The following is a 14,178-nucleotide window of genomic DNA, read 5'->3' as shown; positions in this document are numbered from 1 at the left end:
GGAGAAAGTATGCTTTTATAAATTCTACACAGGTAAACCCCTGCTTGCCAAGCATGTGGTATTGTAATGGAATTACATAGCTCCATTTCTGAAATATGTGAGGCTCTTATGTCATCATTCCTGTTCAGTGTATTTCGTTTTGGGGGTTTCAGAGTATTGATTTGTCTGCTCAAGGACCACAATATATTCGACAAATCTGTACATAAAGTTGTTGATTTATGCACTACGTGATGTGAAACTATGAAAATCGTCTGGAATATCCCTCTAAAGCATGTCACCAAAGGAGGAATGTTGTTTGTTTACTTGAATGTTTCCTATCAAATGACTCCGAGCGGAAATAATTATGATATTATTGTAAATTATATGTATATATACATCTGTGTATATATATATATATATATAACGATTGGTGAAATAATTGGTACCACTGAATCAAAGCAATAACAACAACAACATCAACGACGACAACGACGACAACAACAACAAACAAACAAACAAATCCCTCTAATCGCGGTACACCATTTAAGCCATTGATGTTATAAAACAGCGACTGAAAAAAAAAATGTGAATCAGCTTCGGTATCTTCGCTTGTGTAAGGCATTATGAGCTATGCGACATGTTCGCCTCTTCTCTTACAGTTTTTGCAAACCGTTCCTCAGCTATTGAGCTTGAATCAGTAACAAAAGGTTCTAATTCCTATGCAAAAATCAATTCAGGATGTTGTGAAAACAAACATCATCTGGTTGGAGGAAATAGATATTACAGCGACCTTTTAGTCTTTTCCAGTCCTTTGAAGACTGGACTCGAATCATCGTTAATCACACGTAATTGTATGTAACTATTATGCCTGTGCTTCGAAGATGGAATAAGAAAAAAAAAAAAAGGCGTATTGAAAAATGGTCGATCGATTTACAGCTGTTATTTGCTAAACTTTACTTGACATCAAACTAGATGTGATCACTGAGTGTGGAGATGTCGGTTGCTCAGCGATACGGAAAATGAAAAGGCGTTTCTGCGATAGCACAGTCGATATTTTGGGTTTGGTTGAGCAAATTCTAAGCTGGGAGAACAAGACCTTAGTTTGATTGAATGCCCTAAGACTCCACAACAAGCAATTAGATTACCATTTGTATACATGGTACATAATAATTGCGTTATTGTGCTGACTTGTTGACTTGTGTTGACATTTCGAAATGCATGTTGGATGCACTAGATTGGTAGAAAACCATCTGTAAAGCGAACTTTATTAAATGAAGGGAACTATACTTTATAGGACTTAAATGCAATGAAGAGTAAACTGGGAATTCATGAAAAACAATTTTGCATGAAAACAAAGACAGTTTGTGTGTGTGTGTGTGTGTGTGTGTGTGTGTGTGTGTGTGTGTGTGTGTCCATTCACGTGCCTCTAACAAACCGTGACTGTGTTATAGCAAGTGAAAATCCATCCCTACCCTCGCTCCCGAAAGAAATGAGCACCGAATAATTTCAGGAGCGATGATGTATGGCAAAATCAGAATGCCTCCTGCGGCATACGACTCCCGGCTCCCAATCGGGGGACCCGAGTTCGATTCCCGCCCTGTGCTTTCGTCCTTGGACAAGATGTTTTTACCCACCATGTCCCTCTCGACCCACGTGTATAAATGGGTACCTGGCAACGCTTGGGTTATAACAATGGCAGGACCCTCTGGTTGAGCAGTGGCAACACTGAAGAGGCTACCCTGGATTTATAAGACTTTTCATAATTATTTTATTACAGTAAAATTCTAAAATCCTCTCAGCGATGCTAATTTGAATTCATGTTTTGACTAACTTTGTCTAGAATCAGCTGCTAACACCCCCTTAAAGAAAAAATAAAGATTAATGGAATATAGACCAACAATCAACATTGACAAACTGAAAGACATACTTTTACATTTGGTATGAGAGTTCTTTAAAGTTAGAAAATATTGCTGGCTCTTTTGTTAAAGAACAGTTATACATAAGGAATACGGAATAAATAGGGTCAAAGTTTTCACTTCCGACTTTGAATGAAGCGAACAAATCTCCACGTGTAAGGAAACCAGGCGGGCTATACTAGGCTAAAGACAGACACAGAAGAATATAAGATGGCAATGTTTGACTTTTCGACAGAAAAGAGCACAGGGGTGAATAAAAACAGGGACTCTGCGCAATGTTTTTATACCCTGCCTTCTTATAACATTTCCTCACTTACAGTACAAGAAGTGCATTTCTGTCCTATCATAATACAATCATTCGTATTTCTATCGTTTTCATAGTATCCTCTGTTATCAAATTTATAAAACTCGCCTTCCCGAGTTTGTGGACCGCGAGTGTAAGCAACCGTGATAATTGCAAGCATAATGACATTGCCATTTTTAGAACAATCATGCTAAGAGGCAAATTTGATATATTCGAATATCCATTGGGCGGTGACTTGTAATTCTATTACAGTCACGCAAATAATTACCCCCCCCCCCCGCACCCGTTTGCATAATTATGCTGTCAATATCGTGCAATATCAAATTAAGAAAAATCAAACTGTGGATTTTTTTGCATTTAACTGCGCAGTATTGTTAAGCATATCAGAAGCTTTTGCAGCCAAAAGGAATATCATGTGCCTTGGTTTTGGGCTTTAGAAATTGATAAATAATCATTATTATTATTGAAATAGAACTCACGTCATTATGATGTGTAATTACTTCGTTATCTCTGTCATCTATGCAGATACAAGTTATAATCATCGTTATTTTGTTTTATGTATCGTTTCTCCCTGTGTTAGTCCGACCTAAATTGAACATTATTTAGTGGAGTTATCATTGATAATCATGCCTCATCTCATTCACTATTGTTACGCTGATTTCTGTTGTGACTCAAGAAAGCACCATTTCACAATGTCTTTCAGCCAATTATATCAAAATTGTATACAATCACAAGCTCAACTCTTGGATAAAACAGGTAGAAAGGTCAGAAGTTCTGTTTTGATTGAGGGTTCGTACGGGACAACAAGAGCGAAAAGCGCCGTCAGTTTGTACGACATCGTCTACCGAAGATATGAAAAAACCGTATAACAGACAACATGAGGGGGCGTTGTAACTAGTAATAATCCGCGGGCGATGCGAGTCGCTTCAAAAGATACACGCACTATTTGTCAGCGAAGAACGCATCTATTATAGGAGGGACAAATAACGACTCCCCTGGGCGTGGAAACCTAGAACTTCTTGAACTAGGACACAGCCATTTTTGCTCGTCAGTCACCTGTTGAATTGACTGCCCTTGGCATTTTCGTTCCTCTCGGGTTCACCCGTTTGATCGTATGGCGTATTTGCGTGTCAGTACACAACGCGATTTGTGGTCTGTGCATCTCAAACAGTCTATACAAGCAGACTGCATGTCTCTTTTTTAATGCCCTGTTATAACATAGAGAAAAAGAAAGAAAGAGGTGCTATAGAAAAACTGTCGCTGTCGCGGTTAACTTCTGAGTATGATAGAAAAAGACAAAGATAAAAACCTGCAAATGAATGTTATGAGATTATAACTGAATGCTTTTTCTAATGACAAGCAGCCTGTACACGCACAGAGAGAGAGAGAGAGAGAGGGGGGGGGGGGGGCAAGGAAAGAAAGAATGAATAAAAGTAAGGCTCTAAGCAATTATGTTACCCCTGAATACTAAACGTCAGGCTAAACTCGAATAAAAACACGAAAATGGAAGTCGTTTTAAATATTGACAAAGACCGCTGTCATGTAAAATAGATTAATTTCTGTTCTGTCCCAGCCATAAATTCTCGTAATCATTTAATTCACTTTATTCTTTAGAAAAATACTATTCTAAAGTGTTTCTACTAAATTTCTATTGAAATCATATGATTCCGCTGTAATGCAAGTGTGTATCATTATGTATATAATTATGAATGTGTGTCTGTCTACGTGTTATACAATTACATGGATTTATTTTGTGACTATAACGTCTGTTTGTGGGCCTGTGAGTGCATGGGGAAAAGGTAGAATTACGGATATGGTATATGAAGCATTGCAGAGCCAGAAAGAGAAAGAGACAGACAGACATACATACAGACGGACAGACATACACACAGACACACAGAGATAGAGGGAACAAGAGGAACACGACTGAGGGCAAGATAGGGGAAGGGCTGATTAGGAGTAATATAGAGGAAGAGAGAGAGAGATGGGGATTAGGAGTAAAAGATTGAGAAAGAGAAGGGAAGTGAGAAGTGACAGGGAGGAAGAGGGAGGGGAGACATAACAGAAAGAGAGGAGGGGAGATAGGGGGAGAAAAAATAGAAGGAGAACAAGGGGGGAGGGAGAGATGGAGAAGCAGAGAGATAAGGAGTAAAAGAGAGAGAGGGAAAGATAGGTAGAGAGAGCGGAATGGAAGGGAGAGAGATGAATGAAAAGAGGAAGGGGAGAAAGAGAGATGAGAAGAGGAAAGGAGAGGAGAGAGGTTCGGATTGACAGAAGAAGAGACAGGAGGGAGGGATCCTCACCCGTCTCCAATCATTACCAATCCCCAAATCGCATGTGATAAGCGAATCGACAACGAGCAGTGCCCAAGGAGGGTTGGTGAGAATTGAAATCGACATCTATCCCTTTTCAGAGCGCGGTGAATGATGCCCCGCCGCGCTGGAGATGTCGTGCACTTAGTCACCATGGCAACACATTGTTATGTAATCCATGCGTAAATCTCAGACGTATGGTAGCCTTAAACTGTTAGCGTCATTGCCATTCAGGCGGAATGCCCTTCTATCAGAATTTCCTGCATTTCAAGCGGAATAGATGCTGTTTCCATATGAATGAGGGAATATACGAGCTCAATCTCTCTCTCATGGGTAGGAGGGAGGGGGGGGGGGAAGGGAATAGATATTATTGAAGATATTATCTGTGGCTAAAATTTTGGTAAATAGGTGCCTAGTGCCCTATCTCCTCGTCTGTTATCATTATCGACGGACGATCAATCTTTGTAATAGGAAAAATTGGGGGAAAAATATGAAAAAAAAAATCAGAGCAAAAATGTTCAAGGTTATATTATCTCGGCGACATTTGATTACTTTTCCCGCCATTTAGTCGTACAGTCACTGGTTTCCACTTATAGACTGGATGCGCATTATACACTTGACTTGATTTCGATGGAGTATATAGTAGAGGAAGCATATTATATTGATGATAGTTTTGCGTGCCTTTTCATAAACAACAATATGGTTATGAACATATCGGTGAAATTCAAGGATGCATATAATTTTCCCCGCAATATTGCAGCAATTTATAGGTCAGCCCAATTGAAAAGCCATTAAGAACTTCCAATACACATGGTAACCAACATTACTCTCTTTCCTTTTGTCTTAGCTCTTTACTCTTCCCTCTCTCTTTCTCTCTCTTCTCTTTTTTTTCTCTTCCTTTATTTTTTTCTCTCTGTTAATGTCATTTTAATCAATGCATAGGTGAGCGTTTGTGTGTGTGTGTGTGTGCGTGTGTGTGTGCGAATAGACGATAATAAGGTGCAATAAAACGTAGAATATGATAGAAACTGAAGCACATTACAATCGATGACGTATGTTTGTAAACCTTCATTCATCTGGTTACAACACACAAGTCTTACATAAAAGCAGATGGTCACAACCAATGAAATAGTTCTGAAAGTAATACATGTAAATGTCACATCTTACCACAGCACTTTCTCTTCTATTCCTCGATCACGGTATAATGTGTTTATGGATTATAATTCAATGATAACTCATTGACAATAACCACAAAATACATATGTCATTAATGGCAGGTAGCAAAGAAAAGCACTTTTGTTTTCGATTGTCCCTATTTCTTCTGCTTTTTCATTTCTTCGGAAGTATTTACGCGAAGCTTTCATCGTCTTCATCGTCGTCGTTGTCATCATTATCATCATTCCTATCACTGTTATGAATATGCATTTGTGCAAAGTGGGTGTGGCCTGTTGAGCCCACGTTGGAGAAGAAGATGGATTGAGACTGGGGACGATGGCGCTCGAGGCGAGGGGAGGAATGAAGTTTTGTTGTTACTTAAGTCTGGTATGGTGGTGGTGGTGATTTGTTTGTTGTTAGAAATGTGTGACATGTTGTTGTGCCACCCAATATTTCCTCCCTTCCGTAATGTCACCACCATCATCATCATTACCATCATCAGCACCATCATCATCATCATTATCATCATCATCATCATCATTATCATCATCAATGGTCTTAAACGACTGGGAACGTGGATATGGGTTCCTAAAAAAACATCCAAGAAAGGAAAAATGATGCACCAGCATCACTAGTATCAAAAACAACCTTGGTGGAACTCAAGAGGAGCGAAGGAATGGGAGTAATCCCTCTTGTTTTAACTCTCTACTCACTCTTTGCCTACCTCAAAACAGTCTTTACGTCGGAAGCTAGAAGATCAGATAAGACAAAGAGAATAGACATCAATTTGCACCTACGTCAGGTATACATGCATCACCACACTACGGAAAGATGACCAGGCGCGGAGAGGTGTTAATATGAATTCTTAGTATTCAATTCTTTTGTAAGGACTGTCTTTTGTGCAATACCATGGGGACAACATTATTTGAGACGGACTAGATTCTTGGGATCACTGTCTTGGCTAATACCAGTGAGGGTATGCATCTATGATTGTGGAAGTGCATTCTTTTTAAGTGCAATTCCATGTGTCTTAATGCGAATAATATGTGCATAATATGGGTTACTGATATGTGTGCGTGTATGTGAGTGCGCGCATGTGTGTGTTTGGGGGTGGGTGTAAGTGTGTATGTATGCGTGTGTGTGTGTGTGCTTGATGGTGTGAGGGTGTGTTTATTTCAATAACTTTCAATGCACAAAGTCCAAGGGATTCTCTGCACCCAAACGATGACACGCAGTCTTCGACCATCCGCTTGCTTTATTTTACGTACGTCAGTCAGTAACATCAAATTAATGTGAGGAAGCATAAATATACACTGGTGCGCAGACTGAAACGGAGGCCAATAATGCGAAGTTGACAAAAGGAATCCTGTTTTCCCTCTTGTTGTTCCTTTGATTTATTCTTTAACAAATAAACTTTAGTTGCTATGGCAACGACAGCGATGAGTTTCAATAATTCATTTTCAGCAGAGAGAGATGGATCAAGTTGTAGTGAAAAGGAGAGATAGAAAAAAAAAACGAAGAGAAAAAGAGAGCCGCGGGAAAAAAAAAATGGGGAGAGACATACAGAAAGATTGAAGGATGGAAAGGAAGATTATGTGACAGATGAGTAAGATGTTAATGGTGTGGATCAGTCGGATGTCCCTGGATGTTGGATTGTTGGAAGCAGTGTCCAAATATTTCGCTTTTAAAATGATTGCGGGAGCGGAGACCACAAATATTGTTCTCCTCTTCCCGTTTCGGCCTGAGCAAACATAATACATTTTACCTTTTGTAGGAAAAAGCTGAAAAGGAGGGAGGGTATGCCACGAATGAGTGATTGGATTCGATCAAAACCAAAAAACGTCGAGTCACTTGGAGTATCTCGTTTCAATGCGTCGAATCGAAATGCGCCGAAATCGTGCCTAATTGGACTGCCATAAATGATTTCGACTTAAATTAGTTTAGCTTTACAAACACTTTCTGATGTTGTTGCCCTCTCTCTTACCTTCTCCTCCCTCACCTCCCCCTCCTTCTCTCTTTTCCCTTCCGCTCTCAGTTTTTTTTCCTTTGTTTCACTGAATCTCTTTCTTGTATTTTGCTGCAACATCTCAAAGTTATTTTTTTTTTTTCAATTCAATTCAATTTAGTTCAATTCAATTCAAATCAAATACAATTCAAATGAGGTTTGATTTTCAATAGCACATTTTTCTTGGTACCAGTTCAAGTACAAAAAAGTACAATGTACCACAACAATATTATAATACACAGATATATAATGTGTGTATATACTATACTATATGTGACCGTGCATCACAAAACAAACAAAAAGTCGCACCTCTTGATTTTACGTGAGGAATCGAGAAAGGTGAAACGGGTCAACCGAGTCAGTTTTGAGTTTTCCACATTTTCTAAAAGAGCTATTTTTCTTCTACATTATTCTTAAGTTTGGGATCATAAATTGAAGGGGAAAGTGGATTTTCTGCAGTTTTTCTACAGCCTCTTTTTTTTTGTAGAGTAAAGTGTGATCAGGTTTTTCTTAGAGGCCCCTTTTCATTTCTTGAAAATCATTTGCACGCTCTTCAACTCTAATAACTTTTGAAAGGATAACGCTACTGCTTTGAAAGTTGGAGTTTATCATGGGCAGAATGTTTATAGAACATGCTCAATTTCAGCTTAATCTGACAATCTTTACATCACGTTTTTTGTCCAATTCATGGCACAGGTAGCACGGCTTAGAAAAGATTACGCGCTTGAATAGACCATGTACACAACTACGGAACCTCTCTTCTCAGTTCAAACTTTTCCAGAGTGTGGGCTTTCTTTCCAATATCTACATAGGTTAGGATAATCCGTTTGAATTGAATTATACATCATCTTAAAGCTTAGAGTCTGCTATTTCAGATTCTGCCCTTAACTGAAAATCCACGTCTTTTTGTTAGTTTTGTGGTGCAGGGTCATATACATATATATGTATATACGTGTGAGACTATTTTTAATAGCTATGTTGCATTGCAAAGACAGGACGACGTAAAATACAAGCTTGTAGATTATGTGAGCCACTCAATAAATCGAACTTGCAGTACAAAAAAAAAACAATATAAAGGAACAAAAACACACACACAGGCAAAAAACGCTCAAGGTCAAGAAAAACATAAGAAAAACAACAAGAGACAATGATAAGGGGCAGGTTAAGGTCTTATTCATTTTGTCAATCCTTCACATAATCATATCGAATATCAATGTCTATCATGATAGGAATGATATCGACAAATAATGATTGTAATAATAACGAATATTCATATGATAATTAAATAAAGAAATACAGATTCTTAAGCCATGCTGCATATACTTGCAATCTAAATTCAAGTGGTGTAGCAAATTGTGAAAATTTAGAGAAGGGAAATTTTAATGGCTGACAGGAAAAACAAATCTTTGAAAAGAATTAAAGAACGAAACGAGAAAATCAAAACAAGAAGATAACCTCATTTGATTTGGTCTGATTTGATTTCATATTCACTGTCATTTTATTTTCTTATTATTTAAACAAAATAAAAAGGTGTCAATTCTTGAATTCAGCTGGTCGTGTGCTTCTTCAACTATTTCCTGTTTTTTATATCTATGACATGATTTCATACTATTTCGGACTCTACAGAGCTTTCATGATTATGAAACAGCGTCCACTCGGAGATTTTGCAATCATGATCATGTTAGAATATGTTACAATAGGTAACCGAATCTTTGGGAATGTAGACATACTTACAGTGTAGGCAAACGGATTTGAAGAACATAGCATACAAGATCCTACATTAATTTATTGATCATGCATGATCGCGTCGAAATTCTCAAGAGGGAATTAATACTTATCGGTTGATAAATGCAGAAGACCGCCAAAACTTGTCGATCGCTAAAAGCAAATGATAACCACACATCAAAGTCTAGACATAAGCAGACATAGCTATCCAAGATATCAGCAGATTGGAGGTACGACATTTCTTTTAGCACATCTCTGCACGTTATTAAAAAAAAATGAATAGGAAACACGAAAAACAGAGACTGCCATGGCGTGTATTGCTCTGTCTACAAACGCCCGCAAACATTGTCCAAGCGATTGTATACCCGAAGACATTTTCCATCCTGATAACATCTAACGCGTTGCCATAGAAACTAGTCTCGGCTGAATGAAGTGTGCGAAGAAGGCGTCGGTATACCGAAAACGGACCAAAAAGAATACACTTCATTTGTTTCGCTGTGCTACGAAGGCCATTCCATCACGCCCTGCACCTGCTATCAAAGTAAATTCGAATTCCTCTTTCTCTCTTGCAAATTTCCCGGCGGGTATTTATCCCCGCTGCCTGCATTGGCATAATTATCTGGGGATGGACACATGGAGAATTGTTGCCATGACAACGGAAAGGAGGTGAGCCAACAATACAACAAAAGAAGGTAGAAATGGGGTCGCATAAGAATGCCTAGTGAGTGCTGGTAGATTTTTTGCCTTCGATGCTTTCTTTAATCAGTGGTGCAAAAACACCGAAACGGTCATGCCAACTTCCAACTTGTCCAAAGTTGGCAAGAGGCGGTAATGTAATTACGCAAACGAGTAAAATGCATTAGTCCATTTCTTCGCTCTTTCACACATTACAATAAGACATGTTCACATATAGCAACCTCCATTGCAGCCGCTTCCTTTTTCTGAGATATTATGTACACCTCAAGATCTGGACTTAGCCGATAATGGAATCTTCCACGCATGAATGTAAGAGGCACTTGAACTACCGTGGGCGATGAGCGAAATCTCTTTATACCTCAAGGCAAATTCCCCCCGACAGACATGAGTGCAAACAAGGACAACAGGAAGAAAAGAACAGCTAGTGGAGAGAGCGAGACGCCCAGGGAGAGAGAATAAAATTCAACACCTCATAAATAAGACTAATTCCTCTTCCCCTACTCCAGGGAGCGATCAAGATTTCCCCAGCACACTTGTAAGTCAAGTAAACATGGTTTTATGTTCAGCGTGATTCATGGACTCGTGCGGTATTCCGTGAGAAATCAAAAAGGCAAAATATTTCCTCCACTCAACACGAAGAAATTCCTAACCAGAAAAAAACAACACATCAACTTTGAGATAGTTTCAGTAGATCGTGAGGCTGGTTGCCTAACACAGGACTGAAATCAAAAGAAGTGTTCCTTAACGACCCTTATTCTTAAAGTGTTGTTTGAATACAACGGGGTACGTCTCAATGGCGTGTTCATTTCAGCGGTTGTACTGGCAAGTACTACATGTATACTCTCCCCCGTTTAGCTACGCCTCTACTTTACATTTTTCTTTTCATCTCCTTACATTTTATTGACTTATTCACCTCAACATTTCACCCCACCAACGGGTAACAAGGCTCTTTTTTTTTGTTTGGTTGGTTGTTTCCTTAAAATGTTGCCGTCTTTATGAGTTATAAGGAATGTAGGCCCTACATGTATTATGAGATGTGAAAATAATCGTATTCTCAACAATGTTAACACCCACAACAGCAATGGAGTGTTCTAACGCATATTTTGTTTGTGTGTTGGTATGTTTGTTTGCCGTGTGTGTGTTTGCTTTCACCTCCTTCCCTCGTCAAACAAATAAGATGTTCAGATATGATTAGATTTCTCTTTTTTTTTTTGGGGGGGGGGGATAACACTGGCGAGAATTATAAGTGCGCCTTTTTTATCCATCCCCTTGAATTGGTGTTGTGTTTAATGTTAAAGGGTCTGTATTGACAAAATTACGTAGATACTTCGCAGGTTTTTTCAAAAGGGCATTTTCGATTATGCCCGGTAAGTTGGAAAATGGGGAAAACAACTAGGATTTGGCTCCTTTTTATCTGTGCGACATTATTTTGACAACTGATTGGTGAGTATTTAATTTTCTCAGTACCGTTGGCAAAATGTTTATAATTATAATATCACCATAGGATCTTGAGAACACACAGTTTGGGTGGTATAGAAGGCTTAACGGTGCACCACGTATTCTTCTAGGGTATGTATTTGGCCCTGAATGGGGCCTACCCAGTCCCGACGTTTCGGCAAGCATGTTCTCGCCGTTCTCAAGGGAATGAGCAATTGAGGTGAAAATCCGGCTTAAATACCCTAAGGAAATGCATACCCTAAAAAGAATAGGTGGTGCACCATTAAGCCTTCTACCATCCAACGTTCTACTGCCACGGAAGCCTTCAAAGATTTCAACATACAGTCTAACGAGGGTTACTGTAACTTTGCACCTGTCTTCGATGATTGATACTAAATTCTCGAGGGATGGATTGAGAAGTGAACCTTCGCCTACTTTCACATCTTCTCTAGATATGAAAGTAGCAAATGTGACCCTGCACCACAAACCACCGAAAAAAAAAATCGCCAAGCATGGATTTTTAGTTAAGGGAAGATTCTGAAAGAGTTAAAATGATGTATAACTCAATACAAATGTGCTCTCCTTACCTATCTAAATGTTTGAAAGAAAGCACATGGGAAAAAAGGCTGTGAAGTACAGGATCTATTCAAGCGCTTAAATCCTTCGTTAGCTGTGCTCCCTGCGCAATGAATGGGACAAAAACAGGATGTAAACCACGGTAGCAACAACAATGAAGAGATTATCAGATTCAGCTGAAATTAAGCATGCTTTATAAACACATTCTGTCCATAATTACTACCAACTTTCAAAGCAGTAGCATTATCTTTTCAAAAATTATCAGAGTTGAAAGTGGAAAGTGTGCAAAGGATTTTTCAAGAAATAAAAAAGGAGCCTCTAGGACATACCTGATCACTCTTCTCTACCAAAAAGGGATTGTAGAAAAACTGCTGAAAACCCACTTTTCCATTCATTTTATTATTCCAACTTCAAGAATAAGGTAGAAGAAGAATAGCTCTTTCAATAAATGTGGAAAACTAAAAATTGGCTTGGTCGACCCGTTTCACCTTTTTTGAGTTCTCACGTCAAATCAAGTGGTGCGACTTTTTGTTGGTTTTGTGATGCACGGTCGGAAATCATGAGAGAATTTTTGACTGACAGCAAAAGGATTAAGAGAGACATGGGAATTCCCACCATTGCTAGATGTGTTGATTCAGGATACACTGGCGTGGCCTATAATCAAATTAGTCAAACGTAAATGTGGGTAAATAAATATGACCTCGGCACCCATCATTCACGGGATACAGAAAGAGTTCAGTCGTTACATTAATCCAAGGTAAGCTTCATTGATGAAATCTATAATTATTGTATTCACAGCCCTGGATCAACGTTGGTTAACATAACAACTTCAATCAATGAATGCAGTCGCTAGCTAATACGTTTCACTTTGGTAGGATTATGCAACATTTCTAGCTATCCCATCACAAAATCATAATGAATGTGGGGTTTCTTTTTCTTCTTCCTCGACGCTTTTTTTTTATTGTTGACAGCGCAGATCAAGACTTCACTAACGATGATGTGGGGGCACTGTACGTAATACATACAGTTCCCCATGTCGACGGAGCAGACGTATCCCAGCACTGCGGTACCACGGGTGGCCTATACGGGTGCTGATAGGGGCCACTGCGGTACCACGGGTGGCCTATAAGGGTGCTGGTAGGGGCCACTGCGGTACCACGGGTAGCCTATACGGGTGCTGATAGGGGCCACTGCGGTACCACGGGTGGCCTATACGGGTGCTGATAGGGGGTTCCTGTGTCCTTTTTCTTTTTGGTACAGTCAGCGTTTGTTTGTTTATAATGGAGTATTCATTTTGTTGAGTTATTTTTGATTTTAGAGTTGAAATTGTTTTGGGTATGTACAATTAAAGAGCAATTCAATAGATACTGAGTATAGCAGTTGCGCCATGGACGCTTGTGATGTCAAGCGCTGTGAAAAATAAACAACAAGCAAAACCAAACTAAATAGTTCGGAAGAGCACCACACAAATACAGCTGATATATAATATTGTATTCGCAAAACTGAAGAAATGTAATTTGCATGAGAAACAGAACGGGGAGGGGGGGGGGGACTGAAGACTCACCATTATGCCAACAATAAAGGAAATAAAAACAACAAAAACAAACTGAGCAAAAGAAAGACACAACCCCAGACCGTCCCCTTGTATGTGTGTGTGTGTGTGTGGGGGGGGGGGGTCACTGTCACTGGACTAGGAAAAGAAAGACCAGTCCAGCCCCCTCCCCCCTCTCCCGCACTCACACCGTAAGCTCGCAGACACGCACAAATACAAAGTAAAGAAAGCAACAACAACAACAATAGTAACAACAACAACATCAACCGTCTTCCGTCTTGAGTCACTGTCAATTAACAAACTCTAATCAAACTATCGTAGGTAGTTGCCATTGTTAGTTAAAAGTAAATTAGTGAAAATTCATTCCATTAGCGTGCGATCACCAATTAATTGTGTAATAGAAATTGAGGCATGTGTTTTTATAGGGATGTGATACTCACCTGCGATAATCAAACATTAATTCTGTGTTTTCTTGTAATCATGTTACAGGTTATAATCACTCTTTGTGACAATGCATTGCA

The sequence above is a fragment of the Diadema setosum genome, chromosome 22 (genome assembly GCF_964275005.1).
Source record: "Diadema setosum chromosome 22, eeDiaSeto1, whole genome shotgun sequence".
In the NCBI taxonomy this organism is placed as follows: domain Eukaryota; kingdom Metazoa; phylum Echinodermata; class Echinoidea; order Diadematoida; family Diadematidae; genus Diadema; species Diadema setosum.
The sequence above is the reverse complement of the archived record's forward strand: the minus strand, read 5'-3'. Positions refer to the sequence as shown.